Here is a 19,593-nt window from a genome sequence, read left to right as displayed (position 1 = left end):
ACAGGAAGTAAGGAGGATCACCTTCACAATAAAAGCTGTAGGAGGAAAGCTCCTTCCAGATGAAGCAAATGCTTTTATTAGAAATGCACGTGACATGTGACAGACATACATGTGAAGTTGCCAGAGGAAACAGTAACATTAAAACTAACATTGTATTGATTAATACAGCTTGAACAGGGGAAAAAAGTAATACTATGCTAATAGTATACTAATACTAGTTATCTAGGCGACTGGGGAAATGTTTTAAATTGTCATACTACTTTTGTGCTTCTTTTGTTTTTTTACTAGCTTTAGATTAAAGATTCAAAGATTAAAAAAAATGTTTTAATAATCTCAGAAGAAAATAGTTAGGAAATTGTTTTGCAGTTGTTGCAGTTGCTCTGAATTTGGACAGAAAGAAAAGGAACCACAACCAGAAAAGATCCACACCAACAGAATAAGTACAGAATAACATAAATACATAAACAACAATAACCTCATGAGATCAAGGCGGCTGCAGACTTTAAAACCAGGTGCTGCAGTTACTCCTCCACTTTCTCATCCCTCCATCTTTACACTATATACTTTTAAAAACAGCGTTTCTCACCAGTCATTTTACAACGCGGACCATGGTCTGGATCTGGAGAGGAGAGATACAGACGACAGAGAGGAGAGATACAGACGACAGAGAGGAGAGATACAGACGACAGAGAGGAGAGAGAGACAGACGACAGAGAGGAGAGATACAGACGACAGAGAGGAGAGAGAGACAGACGACAGAGAGGAGAGAGATACAGACGACAGAGAGGAGAGATACAGACGACAGAGAGGAGAGAGAGACAGACGACAGAGAGGAGAGATACAGACGACAGAGAGGAGAGATACAGACGACAGAGAGGAGAGAGAGACAGACGACAGAGAGGAGAGATACAGACGACAGAGAGGAGAGAGAGACAGACGACAGAGAGGAGAGAGATACAGACGACAGAGAGGAGAGAGAGACAGACGACAGAGAGGAGAGATACAGACGACAGAGAGGAGAGAGAGACAGACGACAGAGAGGAGAGATACAGACGACAGAGGAGAGAGAGATACAGACGACAGAGAGGAGAGATACAGACGACAGAGAGGAGAGAGATACAGACGACAGAGAGGAGAGATACAGACGACAGAGAGGAGAGAGACAGACGACAGAGAGGAGAGAGAGACAGACGACAGAGAGGAGAGATACAGACGACAGAGAGGAGAGAGACAGACGACAGAGAGGAGAGAGAGACAGACGACAGAGAGGAGAGAGATACAGACGACAGAGAGGAGAGAGACAGACGACAGAGAGGAGAGATACAGACAACAGAGAGGAGAGAGATACAGACGACAGAGAGGAGAGATACAGACGACAGAGAGGAGAGATACAGACGACAGAGAGGAGAGATACAGACGACAGAGAGGAGAGAGAGACAGACGACAGAGAGGAGAGATACAGACGACAGAGAGGAGAGATACAGACGACAGAGAGGAGAGAGATACAGACGACAGAGAGGAGAGAGACAGACGACAGAGAGGAGAGATACAGACGACAGAGAGGAGAGAGATACAGACGACAGAGAGGAGAGATACAGACGACAGAGAGGAGAGAGATACAGACGACAGAGAGGAGAGAGATAGAGACGACAGAGAGGAGAGATACAGACGACAGAGAGGAGAGATACAGACGACAGAGAGGAGAGATACAGACGACAGAGAGGAGAGAGAGACAGACGACAGAGAGGAGAGATACAGACGACAGAGAGGAGAGATACAGACGACAGAGAGGAGAGAGATACAGACGACAGAGAGGAGAGATACAGACGACAGAGAGGAGAGAGACAGACGACAGAGAGGAGAGAGAGAAAGACGACAGAGAGGAGAGATACAGACGACAGAGAGGAGAGAGATACAGACGACAGAGAGGAGAGATACAGACGACAGAGAGGAGAGAGATACAGACGACAGAGAGGAGAGAGACAGACGACAGAGAGGAGAGATACAGACGACAGAGAGGAGAGAGACAGACGACAGAGAGGAGAAAGTTCATAAAAGGACGGTGAGACAACAAAGAGTTTTTAATTCGGAATAGACAGACTCCTATTCCGACTCCCTGGTCAGTGGACAAACTGACCAGAAAGTTGGACAGTTTGTCCACTGCACAATCTCTGTGTGCTGTTTGTTCTATGTTTCCCAGAGTTACAGTAACTGATTGAACACGACTATACAAACAACAACTATTTCTCATTCCTGTGTTTTCACAGATATTGAACCCAGATTTGACCCTGAGTGTCTTACATAGTGGATCATGTTTCATATGGCTCCAGATGGTCTGTGAAGGTGACGTGAAGGTAAATGAATATATAACACATGAGCATCATTCAACTGTAGGATCATGAATCCACTTCATTTTCAGTCTGTTTCCAGCAGTTCTCGGACCTTTCCAGCATCTTCTTTCTGTAGCACCTGTTCTCTCGTCTCCCTCCCTCCTGGTTCTTGGTCTGTCTGTGTGCTGGTTCTCTAACACCACCCCTTCTGCTCAGGAGGGGTGGGGTTAGCACAGCCAAGAGAAAGAACAACAAAGGGCTCCGATGGTTCACTTCCCATCACTAGTGGATTATATGTAATGAAGGCTACGAGCAGATTAAGAGCTGGAACTAAACATGAATGGAACCAACCAAGTGGCAGCAGGGCTTTGCACGGCTTCATTTGAAGAAACCTTTGACGTGTTTGTACTTGTTTAAACAGACACAGCATGTGAAGAAATTACTCTTTATTCTGTTTTAACTATTACCTACTGGTTTATTACTAGAACGTCTCCCTGTCAGTTCATCAGTCGCTCATCATTATAAACTGTATCGTTCTCAGTTCTTGTTGTTTCTGATTCCTCGTGTTTTGATGTTAGTAACAAATGAAAAGGAACAAAAACATGCAGAACCTGTGGAAACACGCAGTGGGCAACAACCAGATTTATTCTTAACAGCCTTCTTAGCCAAAGAACGTCACAGCAGACATTCACTCATTTTCCAGTATTTAGTATTTATTTCTTCTCTTAGACAACAACTCAGTTCCTGAGTGTTGTGTCCAGACCTGTTGGACCTGTCATGAACACAAATAGGAGAAACTTAGTCCAACAATACAAACATGTTCTTTCATGAGGCCCATTATTGTTGTGAAAAACTGGAAGTCTTCTTGTTAGTGTGTCTGTCTGGCTGTAATTCTATCATATCAGCTCTTGGTCGCCCTGTTTGGGCTCAAAATAACAAAGTGACACTTTATTTCTAATGTTTATGTTCAATAAAATAATCCTTGTACAAAGAGGTACTGACAGAGATTCATTGGGACTTTTACAACATCAATAACATCTTTATGAAATTCTCCAACAGAATCAAAGAAACCAGAGCTCAGGATTGTTGTGGTTGAAAAAACTAGAGTTGGTAAGAGTGCAGCAGGAAACAGCATCTTAAGGAACAAAGTTTTTCTATCTAAGGCAGGGGTTTCCAATCCCGGTCCTCGAGGGCCACTGTCCTGCTTGTTTTGCAACCAGCCGTGCACTTCCAGCTTGTGATTGGCTGAACACACCTGATGCAGGTAATTAGCAGCGGGTAGGGCAGAGATAGTAGAAAAGCTAGCAGGATAGAGGCCCTCGAGGACCGGGATTGGACACCCCTGATCTAAAGTGTCCACATCCTCTGTGACAACAGAGAGTCAGAAGGAAACAGGAGAGTTTGAGGGTCAAACACTGGCTGTTATTGATACTCCAGATCTGTTTGACACCAGGAAAACTGAAGATGAAGTGAAGACAGAGATCAATAAATCCATCTGCTTCACTGCTCCTGGTCGTGATCCAGATCGGCAGGTTCACTAAAGGGGATCAAGAAACAGTTCAAATCATTCAGATGATGTTTGGAGAACGGGCTGGATGCTACACTCTGGCCTTGTTCACCCATGGAGATGTTCTGATTGAGGAAAACACCTCCATAGAAGAATTCATTGGTGAAAATTCAAATCTCAGTGACTTCATCAGTCAGTGTCAATGGAGGATATCATGTTTTTAACAACAGAGACCAGGATCCAGCTCAAGTCAGAGAACTGCTGGAGAAGATCGAGAGGATGGTTCAGAGAAATGGAGGAAGATACTACAGCACTGAAATGTTCCAGGAAGCTGAGAGAGCCATTAGACAAAAAAAGAAACGTCTTCTGAGAGTAAATCAAAATATGGAGCAGGAAGAAGCAAGAAGACGGAAAGAGAACGACAGCTCTTTAATTCAAGCTGTTCTAACGGGGAACACTGCTGGAGCTGCAGGTGGAGCTGCAGGTGGAGCTGCATTAATGAGGAACACATATGTTACACAGTGAGATGATTAAAGAGTCTCCAGCTGCAGCTCATTAAATACTAAACTGCACGTCCAGGTAGAAAAGTGTTCAAATCCTAATCATCATGTTCAGCAGCATTTGAGTTTCTGTTCATGTTGGAGATCAGCAGTATCCTAATGGGACTCATCATTATTGATTATTGATCACATGGTTCCTGTTCATTATTGTCATGTTGTGTAACGTGGGATTTGAAGGCTGTAGAAGGGTCCAGACTCTCTGCTGCAGCTGAATCATTGGATCATTTAGAAAGAAGCTTCTTGTTGGAAAGAAGGACACTGTTTGAAGACTGAAATCAACAGGTTTGCACTCACATGGTTAAAGTGAGAGGTTAAAGGTCTCTTTCAGTTTTGTTGATTCTTATTGTTCAACAGGTTGATTTAAAGCAGTCAAACATTTGACGTAGCACCCAGTTTTTAAAACCACTTTTTAAATCATACAATCAAATGTTCAAATGTGACCGAGTCAATCTGAGCAGAGAGAAAAGAGAAGATGATGTTCTGGGCCATAGAGTCTCTGTGGTGGACACCTCCGGACTCTTCAGCACTCATCTGTCTGAAGAGAAGGTGAAGTCAGAGCTGGAAGAAGCCGTAGATCTCTGCTCTCCAGGTCCTCACATCTTCCTCCTCACCATCCAGCTCGGACCATTCACAGAACAGGAACAGAAAGGGCTGAAGACTCTGCAGAAGATGCTGAGTCCCGACGTCTCTGAACACAACGTGGTGCTGTTGACCTACGAAGACCGACCGGGAGACACAGACACGGATCAGTTCATCAGAGAGGACCAGAACCTGCAGGAGCTGCTGAGGAAGTGTAGCGGCCAGAACCAAGTGTTGAACCACAGAGATTTGAGAACCAGAGATCAGGTCAGAGAGCTGCTGCAGAAAATAGATTCAGTCTCAGAGGGAGGACCAAGGTTTTATCAGATCACAAGATCTTCTTGGTCAGTGAGGTCTGTCTGGAGTCTGATACGAACACATTTCAGGAGGATTTGTTCCTTTCTGTTGTTTGAGCTTTGGCTGTATCATGTTTAGACTGAGCTCATCAGAGAACAATGAAAAGAGAGGTGGAAACAAGTGGATTCATAGAGGGAAGACAAGGAAAGAGAGAAATATCTGAAAGAGTCTAAATAGATTAGATTAGATTCATCTTAATGTGAAAAGAAAGCAGTAGTTATTGTCTGCAGGAACAAACCTTCTGTGCTTTGACTTCTTTCCAGGATTAAAAGGTGCTTTTCACCTGTTGTTCCAGTTTTTTACCGACTGATGTCACAACTCTGATTTCATGGAAGTTGTTCCTTTAATCAAACCGGAACATTTGGAGACTCCTCTGATTTGTTTACCAAGACTGTCTTGGTCCTAATGAGCTGTGTTACTGGAGATGACGTTTGGTGAAGTGTTCTCTCATTTGATTTGACCATTATTTCCAGTAAAGAGAAGGAGAAGAGGAGAGAGTCTCTGGAGAACTACGACAGGATTTAGAAGAGTGTTGCTCTGACATTGATCATGGTGTCATCAAATGTTTCTATTGGCACATTTATTCATCAACATACTGAGAAGAGTCTCCTGATGAAAACAGGAACATTGGTTAGATGTCATGTGAAACACCAACAATGATCTATTCCAATGGATCTTAATCCTGTCACACATGGATCTCTAGCGCCTTCTACAGGTCACTCACACTACATTCAGACTGCAGGTCTTAATGCTCAATTCAGATTTGTACTGAGCTCCAGTTGTTTGTGTCTGTTCATGTTTTTGGTACAATGGGATTCTTACTGTGTAAAATGTGAATCGGACCTCAATGTGAACTGGTCACGGCCCTGAAATGACGGCATGTGCAGAAGAACAACACCGTGATGTCATATGCAGTATGTTGTGTACACTGAAGTAAACATGGATGAAGATGAAGTGAGTCTATACGGCCCGATTAAGATAAGAGCCCTGGAAATGTGAACATTGGATTTCATGTCATTTGGGCTGTTCAGACTGCAATAAAAGATCAGATGAGGCCTCTTTTACCTCCAGTCTGAACGGAGCCTTACTGCAGCTTGGGAATGGAGTCACCTTGTGACACATAGGTTTCTCAGTATGGAACCATGGGCCGTCCTGGAACCTCTCTTCTTCTCCTGGTCCGTGAGTCTAAACATCCTACATTTACATTACCTTTAGTCGTTTGGCAGATGTTTGATCCAAAGCAACTTACAGTGAGATACAAGGCAGGGTTAGTGTGAGGAGGTCTGGTCTTGTTTTAATACCGTCCTCTCACGCTACACTTAGAAGGTTCTTGTGTGATTGTGGTCATCATCAGTCAAGTGTTGGTAAAAACAGCCTCCAGGTTGTTTCCACTTCTTACCTGGCCTGAATAGGCTCATTAGGTGAAACAATGGAAGGGGGGGTGTGAAAAGAAGTAATAGTCCCACCTCTGCCGACCCCTCCTACCCACTAAAATGGGGTCAACCTGGTGGATGTGTGAATTGGGCCTGATCTTTCTGGGGATGGATGAAAGGGCAGCATGATAAATAGGAGACAGGTAACCTGTGTTCAAGTCAGGTGTGAAGTGAAACCAACCTGGAGAATAAATTTGAGATCTCTAACCAACTATCTTCAGACTGAAGAAGCTACTTGATGAGTAATGAAACGTTTCCATCTAACAAGAAGGAAGTCCAGTTGTCATGAGTCCATTTCCAGATATAGTATATATAGTATATTAGAACTACTGTAGTGTATTTTCATTTCTAAAAATAAACTACAATTGTAAAAAAGACATCAATTTGACATCAATGAAAACAAGTCCCACTGTTTCTATTGAACACAAAGTAAATGATACTGAGTATAAACACTTTAAAAGTACATGAAGTGGAAGAAATCCACTCTTGGAAAATCTACTTGAGAATATCCTTTTCTTCTTGGGACTCCTTTGTGTGGGTAAATGAAGTAACAGCATCCGTCTACCCCTTGACTTATGTTTTGTCCACTGCTAAGTTGAATGCTACAGGAAGCAGATGGATGACTAAATTGGCTGATTTCAACTTTACCATTAAATACCATCCTGGGAAAGAGAACATTGATGCCGATAGTCTGTCTAGAATGCCAGTAGAGGTAGAGAAGTTCAAGAATGAGTGCACAGAGGAGATGTCTTATGATGCAGTGGGGGCGACTGCACAGGCTGTAGAGGCAAAGCAAGAGGCAAATGCCTTATGGTCAATGGCCATCTCTGTCCATGGTGTGCTTGATGTCACGGACACTACCATTGTCTCAATAACACCAGTACAACTACAACAAGATCAGAAAAATGACATACATATTGGGCCAGTGCTGCAGAGTAAATTGTGGGGAGTAAGGCCATTGCGTAAAGAACAGAAAAACTTCAGTCCTCAGAGTCTTTGTCTCGTCCGTGAATGGGAAAAGCTGGAGACAAATGAGAATGGAGTCTTGTGGAGAAAGACAGCCCACAGAAAACAACTGGTGTTATCCGACCAACACAGGATCACTGTATTAAAGGAGTTACATGAGCAGATGGGACACCAAGGTACTGACAGGACCGTATCACTGATAAGAGACCATTTCTTTTGGCCATATATGCAGCGAGAAATTGAACAGTATGTACTGACCTGTGCTTGTCTAAAGCAGAAGAAACCAAGCCGTGAGACTAGGGCTCCTCTTGCAAATATTGTCACCACACAGCCATTCGAACTTGTGTCAGTGGACTTTCTCCACCTCAATAGGTGCAAAGGTGGTTATGAATATATACTAGTGATTGTACATCATTTCACTCGCTTTGCACAGGCGTACCCTACAACATCAAACAGTTGCTGACAAAATATTCAATGAATATGCTCTGAAATTTGGGTTCCCGCATTCATCATGATCAAGGAAGTGAATTTGAAAATCAGCTCTTTTCACAGTTGAGCAAGTACTGCAATGTAGCAGGATCAAGAACAAGAAGAAACGCTTTTATTTGTCACATTTACATGTTACAGACAAAATTGGTCCTCTGCATTTAACCCATCCCCCTGGGGGGAGCAGTGGGCAGCTACATACAGCGCCCGGGGAGCTAGCGTGGAGTGTCTCGCTCAAGGACACACCTGGTGTCTGTGACGGGGTTTGAACCCCGAACCTTCTGCATTCAAAGCAGATGATCTACCCACTGAGCCACCAGGCCGCCTATCCCTTCCCATCCACAGGGAAATGGACAAGTAGAACGTTTTAATCGAACTTTGATGCAGATTCTTAAGACCCTCACCGAGAGAGACAAGCTGAACTGGAAAGACTCTTTGAATAAGCTCACATTCGCCTATAACTGCACGCGTACAGAAGTAACAGGCTTCTCCCCATTTTACTTACTGTATGGCCGCTCACCAAGGCTAGCTGTTGATATGATGTTTAACTTACCCATTGAAGCAGGGAGCTATAGTCACCGTAACTATGTTGAACGGTGGAAACAAGCAATGCAGGAGGCATATGCTGTTGCTGGAGAGAATTCACAAAAATCTGCCCAAAGAAACAAGAGGATTTATGATGGCAAGGTGAGGAGTTCAGTGTTGTACCCGGGTGACCGTGTGTTGGTGCGAAATATGACTCCTCGAGGAGGAACTGGAAAGCTAAGGAATCACTGGGAGGACAGCATTCACACTGTAGTCCGACAAGTAGGAGAGAATGCCCCCATTTATGAGCTGCGTCCTGAACATGGGAAGGGAAAGTCCAGAATTTTACACAGAAACCTCCTTTTACCATGTGATCACCTACCTTTGGATACTGAGGTGTGCCTGCCTACAACAAATAAAAGGAAGACAAGCCAGACCGAGTCAGCCAGGAAGAGGAGGTGGACATGAGGTATCAGCGGCCCCAGAGACTTCGTAGACCACCAAAGACCCTCAGATATGACAAAATGGGAACACCATCCTGTTATACACTGGCTGCACGTCCCCTTTATACAAGGCTTCCAGCTTGGGTACAGTCAGGACAACCATGTTATAATCAACAACTGTATCTCTATAGAACTTAGGATGGCCCTGCCCTGGACAGTTTAAAATGTTGGACTTACAGCAAAAGCCAAGTTTTGTTTATTATGTAGACATTACAACTTCACACTCATCATACACACCCAGAGGTGTAAAGTAAAACCAAGTTCTGCTGTTATGGACATTGCAGGATGAGAGACTTTATCACAATGACTTTATCAAATGTGTATATGTACTCTGAACAATTCTCATGTATCTACACACATTGAACAAGTGTGTTTGATAGAGGAAATACCTGAATGTACTAAAAGAGTTCCAGTCTGTAACAAACCTGTTTGAACATGTTCTACCATATTTGATGACTGTTAGGGTTACTGATGTTGAGGACAACATTTATTTTTGATGGAGAGTATGTGACGGATGGAGTATTCTGTGTTGTGTCTTGTGCCGGTGTCAGTGCCACAATGGAGTGGACTGGATTGGGGGAGAATGTAGTTACTGAGGTTCTCAGGTCGCGTCGCTTCTCTTCCTTCCTTCTATCACTCTCATCAATACCTCCCTTTTCAGGTATAAGTTCTCGCTACTGACTGTTCATAGTAATATAAGTATGTGTTATCCGAAGATGTATGTGTGTACATGGGATATTTCTAGTGTTTTGCATTCGTGTATTTTGAAGTAAAGAAGCTAATTACCAGATGCTAGCGATATTAGCTAACCTCGCCATGAAGCCGTCATTTTAGTAGCCGCTGGTCGAGCACTGTGTTAGAGTCAATGTTTTAGTTCAGCTGTTGAAATACTGTATTAATGATTAAATGCCTGGTTATTGTTGTATGTATTAGCCACAAATTTCATGTACTGTTCAGGAACATGGTCAGTTGCTGTATAGTTTGTGGATTTCTGTTTGTTTATAATAAGATGCTAAGTTAATGCTTCACTCAATACAAACATGAGCTGAGGAGAAGTTGTCGTGTGTCACTCTCATCAATACCTCCCTTTTCAGGGCTTTTACACATACAAACATTTACATTTACTCATTTTATCTAAAGTAACTCACAAGGTACAAGGCAAAGGCAGGGTAACCATAAGGGGTCTTACCCTATGGCACAACCAGGATTCAAACCCTCGTCTCCCAGTTCACTAATGCATCAACTAATTATTTTGATGTTGATTTAGATTTTACTTTAACATGATTTAATCTTCACATCATTAGTTTTACTTAATGTAGTAATAAACATGAACTAACAATAAAGGTTTACACTAAATATGATAGAGTATTTAGCTTGTAACCAGTGTTAAAATGTATTATTTGTTATTTAAGTCATTAATTAACATTATTCTAATGGTTAATAATCATATTAATTAACATGTATGTCATGAGTTTCACAGATCAGCCTATTCTTATTATAGAAGTTTATTTAAAACTACTGAGCTCAAATATGTGACTTTTTTTTTTGGTCAGTGTTGTGTTCAATGACCCCTCTCCTCATGTAGCAATTTACTGGGCCATTCATCTCTCTGCCAAAGCGAAGGGGAAGCTTTACAAACTGTAGAGTGGTCTGGACAGGAGACAGGAGGCAGGGCTGAAGATACTTAGACTTTCTCTGGGAGTGAGGACGAACAGGATTAGAAATGAGAACATTAGAGGGACAGTGCAGATAGGACGCTTCAATCTTGAATCTTGAATCTTGAATCTTGAATCAGAGACGCAATGACAGAGAGACTTAGACGGTTTGGCCACGTACAGCGGAGGGATGTGGAGTATATGGGAAAATAATGCTGAGGATGGAGCTGCCAGGCAGGAGGAGAAAGGTCAAAGGTCAAAGGATGTGGTGGTGGAGGTCATATGAGAGGTTGATCTAAGAAGGGAAGGACCAGAGGACAGAATGAGATGCATAAGGATGATTCCTGAAGGCAGCAGCCAAAACAAAAAGAAGACATTTAGAAACATGTCCCTAAGAATGCTTAAGAAACATCACTGACACATCAGTAACCACGTCTCAAAGCTGGAAACCATATTGTAAACATGGTTCTTAACTCCCATTTTCTCTATGGAGGAGTGCTGACAACGAATGAATGAACCATAGATAACAGGCAGTGATTTGTGTATTTGAGATATGCAGATATGAATCATTAGTGAAACCTACACTCCAAATGTATAAAGGGGAAGACTCTATGCTCGGATTCACCTCCAACGTTTCCTCTGACAGAATTTTACTCTGTCAAAATACTGAGCACAGGGAGGAACGAAGGGGGATCGAGACTCAGCTTCAGTCAGTCAGTGTCTCAGGTGGAGTCAGTGGGACTGACACAACGAGTGTCACCAGTCCAGTCCACTGGTTGGAGCCACTTCCTACTGACTCCAGGCAAGGACACTCATTTAAGGACTGTGACGTTAAAATATTGGACAAAGAGGACAAGTGGTTTGAGAGAGGGGTGAGGGAAGCCTTGCATGTGCAAATCAACACTCCCTCTCTCAACAGAGATGAAGGACTTAGACACAACCTGTCTTCTATTTATCATGCTGCCCTTTCATCTATCCCCAAAAAGGCCAGAACCAGTTCACACCTGCACCAGGTTGGACACACTTAACGACCCATTTAGGTGTTAAGAGGGGGTGGGAAGAGGTGTGACCATTACATCCTTCACATCTCCCCCATCCTTTGTTTCACCTAACGAGCCTATTCAGGGCAAGGGGTGGAGTGTAACTAGTCTTGGAGCATAAATTTGCGGCCTACTCTGCCTGGTACCTTTTTTTTTCTTAATACACATTCACACCCGTCTTTACGTGTAGTATCTCACCTTCTGAATTATTACTATAGTAATAATAGTGTCCTACTATTTCTATTGCTCCATGTTGGAAATGTTCCGGACTGACCTGAAACAGAGTTTGGTTCCGATGGACTTGGACTCACATCAGAAACCTCACTAACCGCCCACAGTATGTCTACCTGCAGAACTGTGTGTCTGACACTGTAGTCTGTAGCACAGGTGGTCCACAGGGGACAGTTCTGTCTCCATTCCTCTTCACCCTGTACACCTCAGACTTCAGGTACAACTCAGAGTCCTGTCATCTTCAGAAGTTCTCTGATGACTCTGCAGTTGTAGGATGTATTAAGCGTGAAGATGTCACAGAGTACCGTGGAGTGGTGGACAGTTTTGTTGGATCATTGTATCTGGACACGACACCACAGTCTCTAGGTTGTGTATATATGCCCTCCACAATATCAGAAAGATCAGACCCTACCTGACAGAGTACACAACCCAACTCATTGTATCATGATAATGATATATATTGATCAATAATTCATAACAGGTTTTATATTGGACTCATTTAACTCCAAATAAAGATGATTGGAGAACAAAAGTCAGGAAACTTTCCTTCATGAAATTCATGGATGTGTTTGACTTGAATCTTTGGTCTTGTTGGGTCATTTGTGCTGACGTCACTATGAACAGCAGCACTGATGTCTAATAATGTCAGTGGATCGAAAAGAGAAAGAGAGAAAAGATAGAACAAGACTTCAGAACAAGTCCTCAACATCTGGATCCTGGAATAATCGTCGTAGCTTCATCTTTAAAGGACTGGAAGAGGAACAAGTTTACAAGGAATCATTTAGAAGTGGTTCAAGAAGAAACTGATTGAATCCATGAATCTGAAAACGTGTGTGTGAGTGAAAGAGACAGACATGTACAGACTGAACTATCTGTTCAACAGAGACGACGTTTCTCTGACAGGACGACACTCTCAGTACTACACTGAACACAGAGACACTGAGGAACCAGGAAGCCAGAGTCCAAAACCAGGATAAAGAGGTTCTGTTAACTACTGGTTCTGTTAAAACTGTGAAACAGCTAATCATATTGTCACACGCTGCACTCATGCTATCTTAATGTTTTGGTTTATACACAGCCTTCACCCATACACACATAACTGACGGACCCCAGGACCGGAATAGCCCGGTTCACACACGGACATACACACACACAGACATACACACAATCACACCCACTCGCACTGTGTACATTCTTATATCACATGACTATAAATAAAAGACCAAGGAACTCCCTCGGTGTACTCTCTCAGGGTGTTACACTGAGGAGGGTGCCCTTTGTACAAAGACTACGCTGTCTGTGTCTCATCTGTCTGATTGCAGGGTTTCTTAGCAAGGAGTGAAATCATCATAGGTGAAACTCATCATAGGTGACAAACTCCTGACATTTCTCTGGTCATTCGAGCCGGATAACGTGACTGTTTTGCAGACACTGAAGTTCTACACCGAAGTCTGTCGACAGCCAATCCACTTTAGAGGGGGTTGAAAGACCTGAGGCGTAAATTCGCCTCTGGCCGGTGAGTAGCGGATCGGCAGTGCCACCACTACAGTGCATCGGATTCGGACCCGTGTTTGGGTGAACCTGGATCAGAAGGTGAGATACTACACGTAAAGACGGGTGTGAATGTGTATTAAGAAAAAAAAAGGTACCAGGCAGAGCCGATCTAAGGGATCAGTCAGAATCCCAGGGGGCCAGTCAGAGTCCCATAGTAATAGGAGGGCCAGTCAGAGTCCTATGAGTAAACAATTCACAGATAACCCGTAGGATCCACAGAGGTGTGAATGTTATGCGTGTGCGTGGGGTGATCAGGCCAGCATTTTGTAACCTTTAGGGGAGGTTTGCGCCCTGATCCATTATTTTACATGTGAGAGACGAAGTACTGACGCTCAAAAGCATCAAGGTCGGACTCAGTCCATAAAAATAACACCGCACCATATTAGTTGGTGTAGAAGGGCGTGTTATTGTCCTGCTGGAGGGCTTGAATGTCAGAGAACTCTCTCACCGGACCCAGTAGTGGTAAATAATATTATACATCGTAAAATACAAAGATACCGGTGGACAGACGTCAGAAGTAAAATAAGCATATCTCCAGATAAAGTAAAAATAAATTGAGTAAATACATAAAATAAAGTAAAATAAATAATAAACTTGCATTAGTACGTAGAAGAGCAACATTTCTTATCACAAGTGCGACACCCAGACTAGAAATGGGGAAAACACAGAGCAAGGGAAAAGCTGTGTCCACATTGGAAGGTGATGAAAAGTACATGGAGACTCAATGTGTGGGGGCAGGACGAGTGAGTCAGAAGAAATGGAGGAAGAGACACGGTTTCAGTGGGAAGTTAAAAGTGGAAGATGTGTTGGAATTACAGTCAAAGTTAAAGCTAGAGATGATGAAAGTGAAGGAAGAAAAGAGAAGAAGAAAACAAACTGAGTATAAATTGTCAGACAAGTGGTTGGAACAGAGCAAGTCGAGAGAAGCGAAAAGAAGAGAAAAGGAAAAGACAAAGAAAGAAAAAATAAGGCTAGCCCATATGGTGCAGGAGGAAGATGAAACGATATCCCCGATATGGGTTAAAGGATGATGACGACCAAGTAGATGACAGACCCACAATCAGAGTATTTCGAGCCTGGACAACTAGAGATATGAAGAAAGCCTTAGAAGGCCTCCCAGAGCCAGGTGCAGACGCTGAAGCGTGGGAACGAGCATTTCATGAGTCCAGAACGAGCTTTGGCCTAAACGGCCTAGAGTGCCATCAATGCCTGCACATAATATTTTGACATAGATGGGGAAGAGTGAGAGGAGTATTCACTGGTCAAAACGAGAATGGAACAGAGGTGCTCGCAGCAGACAGCCAGCCACTGCAAGCAGCATTGATTCCTGTGATGGAAGCAGTAAAAACACAGTTTGCAATCAGAGCTGATTATGGCAAAATAGGAGACTGTAGACAAAAGGAAGGAGAAGAACCCTCGGATTACAGAGATAGACTCGAAGAGGTGTTTAAGAGAAACTCAGGCATTGTGCATAACTCAGACCCAACCTCTGCATATCAACAACAGTTGAAAATGGCTTTTGTAAAAGGCCTCAGAGACCCCGTCCAGTTGGTGAGAAAACAATGGGTTAATATAGACACAGGATCTGTACAAGAGGCAGTTAATCATGCTAAGCACGCAACAAGGGTGCTCGACCAAAAAGACAAAATGAAGGGGGCGTTCATGAATGAACTAACCAGCTTCAGAGGACGTGGCAGAGGCCGCGGGCGTGGCAACAGTTACGGAAGAAGAAGAGGTGGATATGGTCGAGGACGTTCACCATATCACGATAAGCAACAACAGAAGGACGAAGATTATGAGAAAAATCAGTGTTATGTCTGCCACAAAGGAGGGCACTTTGCTGCAAACTGTCCAGACAAAAACAACCAACCATCTGCATGACTACAATCTGTTGAGCCTGAAGATGGGGCACAGCTACTTATAGATATACATGCATTAGTAGCTCAAAACAAAGACACAGGAATGCCAATGAGAAAAATTAATGTGTCAGGAAAAGAGTATAGTTGCCTCTGTGACTCTGGTGCTTGCACCACAGTTTTAACTAAAATGCCACCACAGTTTCAGGCCAGCAATAAAGTAGTGTGGGTAAGGAGTGCATCAGGGCACATAGCACAAAATAGATTGTCAAAGCCACTTCGGGTAACTGACGCAGAGACCGGTAGGGAGGTGAAGATTCGTCTCCTTGTAGATACCTCATGCCCAATAAATTTGCTAGGCAGAGATCTGTTAACAGCATTAAACCTCGCCATCGTACCCACAGACAATGGAATGAGATGTGTCCCAGTGACTGACGAGGCGGTTCTGCATGGGCCAGGCGAGCCACATTACTATTGGACACTAGACGTCGAGTGTGGGGGGGCGACCCAGTTACTGAAATTGATAACAAGCGACCCATCAACCCCTGTGTTAGAGAGACAAAAAGTTGAACAGGTTCACTGTACGCTATGGTATAAACACAGCCCAGGTCCCGATACAGAGTATCAGACGAAGATAACCAAGCTGAAAGATACAGGCCTACAAGTCACACACATCTACATGTCCCCGGAGGGAGAAGCAGCTGCAGCTGTCCTCCTCTCCGCGGAGCAACAGCAGTTGTTTAGAGGCCATGACCCTCTACACATATCACTGCAGAAGAAACGACACAGACAGTGGAGACACTTAGGCAGTATAGTTGCACATGGGGTGAGAGGAAGATATGCAACACCAAACAGTTGGGGTAGAGTTATAGACGCCTGATTGTAGGGTGGAGAGTAAGAGTAAAACCAGCCACACACCTAGATGAGACACGTTTGTCTCTCAGCTCTCTGCACACCAGGAGGAGAAGCTGCAACAGATACCCGCAGACCTATGGTCAAAAGATCCAACTGATGTAGGACTGATAAAAAGCGCAGCTCCAGTAAAAGTAGAAAAAACTTCACATTACAGACCAAGAATTAGACAATATCCCATTACACAAGAAGCACAAATGGGCATAGAACCTGTAATAAGTGACATGGTGAAATCTGGAATATTAAAACAAACCACTAGACAAAAAGTATCATGTATGACACCCATCTTTCCCGTGAAGAAGGCAGCTGCAGGAAAGTGGCAAATGATTCAAGACTTACGAGCAGTTAATGACATAGTGAAAAAAGAAAACGTTGAAGTAGCGAATCCACACACTATTATGAATAGTGTAGGCCCAAGTGCAAAATGGTTCTCGGTGATAGATCTATCCAATGTGTTTTTCTCCATACCTTTAGATGAAGATGCAGAGAAACTTTTTTAAGCTGTGCTTATGCAGAAATTTGGCGACAGGGATAGAGCTCTAGCTTTTTATTCAAGGAGACTAGATCCGATCGTATGTGGCTTTCCAGACTGTGTAAAAGGCTGCTGTGCAGCGTACAAGGCCGTGCTGTGTTGCTCAGACATTGTTTTAGGCCATCAGTTGACAGTGTGTGTTCCCCATCAGATAGAGGGAGTGTTGCTGCAGGCACACCTCCCCTTCGTAACACACGCCAGACACTTACAGCTGATCGCAACCCTTCTCTCAAAAGATCACATCACATTACAGAAATGTAATGTGGTAAATGTTGCTGAGAAAGTAGCTACACAAGCGGACGGCGAACCCCACAGCTGTATAGCAGATGTACAGATGCATACAAAGCCACGAGCTGACATTTCAAGCGTGCCCGTGGCTGAAAATAAACATGTGTTTGTCGACGGTTCCGCTTCTAAAGATGAGAGAGGAATTAACCACGTAGGTTATGCTGTGACCACAGAAGCAGAAATAATAGAGGCTGAACCACTGCCACACACACACTCAGCACAAATAGCAGAACTATGGGCAATCATCAGAGCATGTAAAATATATGCGGGACAAAGAATCAATATCTATACTGATAGTCAGTATGCATTCGGAGCAGTACACCACTTTGCTAAAATATGGAAAAACAGAGGCTTTAAAACCTCAGCAGGCAAGCTGCTGACACATGCACATATCTTAGAAGAACTGTTAGATGCTGTTCAACTCCCAAAACAACTGGCACTGTGTAAGTGTGCAGCTCACCAGACTGATAACTCAGACATAACACATGGGAACAATTTCACAGATAAAGCCGCCAAGGCTGCGGCACGAAAGGACATGCCAGCACAAAAACAACTCCTGTACACAGATGTGATCACTGTTGACATACTGTGAGAAGAACAACAGGCAGCAACACTGGCAGAAGTCAAAACATGGATGAAAAGAGGGGCAATGTTGAAAGACAATGTGTTCATGATTATTAGCAAACCGGTACTACCGAAATGCAGCAGCATTAGTGAGCCATGGGCTGACCCATGTCTCAACAGGAGGGATGGTAACTGTAACCAATACACATTTCTACACTATAAATTTTGAAACTTCTGCGAAAATGTTTGTTGCTAAATGCATGACGTGTCAAAAGAATAACTCACAGGGCAGACTACGGCCGAAGAGAGGACAGTTCCCAACACCACCCATTTCACACCGTCCACATGGATTTTATTGAACTGAGTCAAGAAAGGGGGGTTAGATATGCACTAGTGATAATAGACCAGTTGTCAAAATGGGACTAAGAAAGAATGAGTCCCATGAAAGTAATGAGATAAAAGGTCGACACCATGAAAAACAGTCAGACCATGAATTAAAGAGAGAGACTGTGGAACTGCTGAGCGCAGACGGTGTGAAAACGTCTCCTGTGGTTCAGTATTAGCTGTAGTCTGTTCTGTCTGGACAGGCCCACGTCAGTCAAATCCCTCTGTGCTGAGTGTGAATCCATTTAGAGCCAAACGTGGTGCTGCTGAACAGCATGGAACTGGTTTAACTAGTGGGTAAAGTTGGGCCTATTTCATGTTTGTGTTGAGGTGAATCACTGAAATGCAGATGTCCGTTGTACAACAGGTAGAAATACAGTCACATGCAGTTGTTGTTTCATGTTCACTCTGCAGCTGTAGATGCTTGGTTGGTGTTAGACAACATGAGTTGACGTGCACACAGAACTTTTATTGAACTGAGTCAAGAAAGGGGGGTTAGATATGCACTAGTGATAATAGACCAGTTGTCAAAATGGGTGGAGATCTACCCGACAAAAACAAATGACGCTATAGCCGTGGCAAAGAGCTTATGTAACCATTATTTCCCAACGTATGGGATACCAACCGTTATAAGATCTGACAACGGCACACATTTTGTTAATCAGGTGATAGATACAGCATCGCAAATGTTAGGGTTCAGTTTAAAACACCACTGTTCATATCATCCACAAAGCGCAGGCCTAGTTGAAAGAACAAACGGAACCATTAAACAGAGACTGAGGAAAACAATAGCAGAGACCGGACGGCCATGGCCGGACTGACTCGCGTTTGTCAAAATGTGGATGAGAATAACTGCCACAAATAACGGCCTTACACCATTTGAGATAGTACATGGCAGACCGTTCCCACTCCCTGTGTATAATGGGGATACTGAGAAGTCTGATAAAGAACATACAATTATAGACATATAACATAGACATATGTTTGAACAAAATGAGATCAGACAGACTAATGCTGTCCCAGATGAAGCCGACACTCAGAGAAAACTTGAGTTTCTCTTTCAGCTGTTTCCAGAGAAGCAGCTGCTGGAAGGTAAAGAAACAGGTTCAGCAGGTTCCTCAGAGTTCACTGACTTTGTTCTGCGGTTAACCACAGGCCTGAAGTTCATCCAATCAGAGAAGAGAAAGAAACAAACACAGAGAAAACAATGATCTGAAGGATCAAGTTTTACAAGAACAAACCATAGTTCAGAGATGATGGAACGAGGGAGGAGGTGTGTCCCTCTGTACAAATCAGCTGTTATCTCCATATTAAAGGTACAGTCCAAAATT

The 19,593-nt window shown here is 43.4% G+C and overlaps 1 pseudogene; it reads left to right on the top strand.

Annotated features, from left to right (window-relative positions):
- The first annotated feature begins 2,330 nt into the window (after positions 1-2,330).
- On the top strand, positions 2,331-4,405 carry LOC113155787 (annotated as a pseudogene).
- Positions 4,406-19,593: the final 15,188 nt, after the last annotated feature.

The sequence above is a fragment of the Anabas testudineus genome, chromosome 18 (genome assembly GCF_900324465.2).
Source record: "Anabas testudineus chromosome 18, fAnaTes1.2, whole genome shotgun sequence".
Taxonomy (NCBI): domain Eukaryota; kingdom Metazoa; phylum Chordata; class Actinopteri; order Anabantiformes; family Anabantidae; genus Anabas; species Anabas testudineus.
The sequence above is the reverse complement of the archived record's forward strand: the minus strand, read 5'-3'. Positions and strand labels throughout refer to the sequence as shown.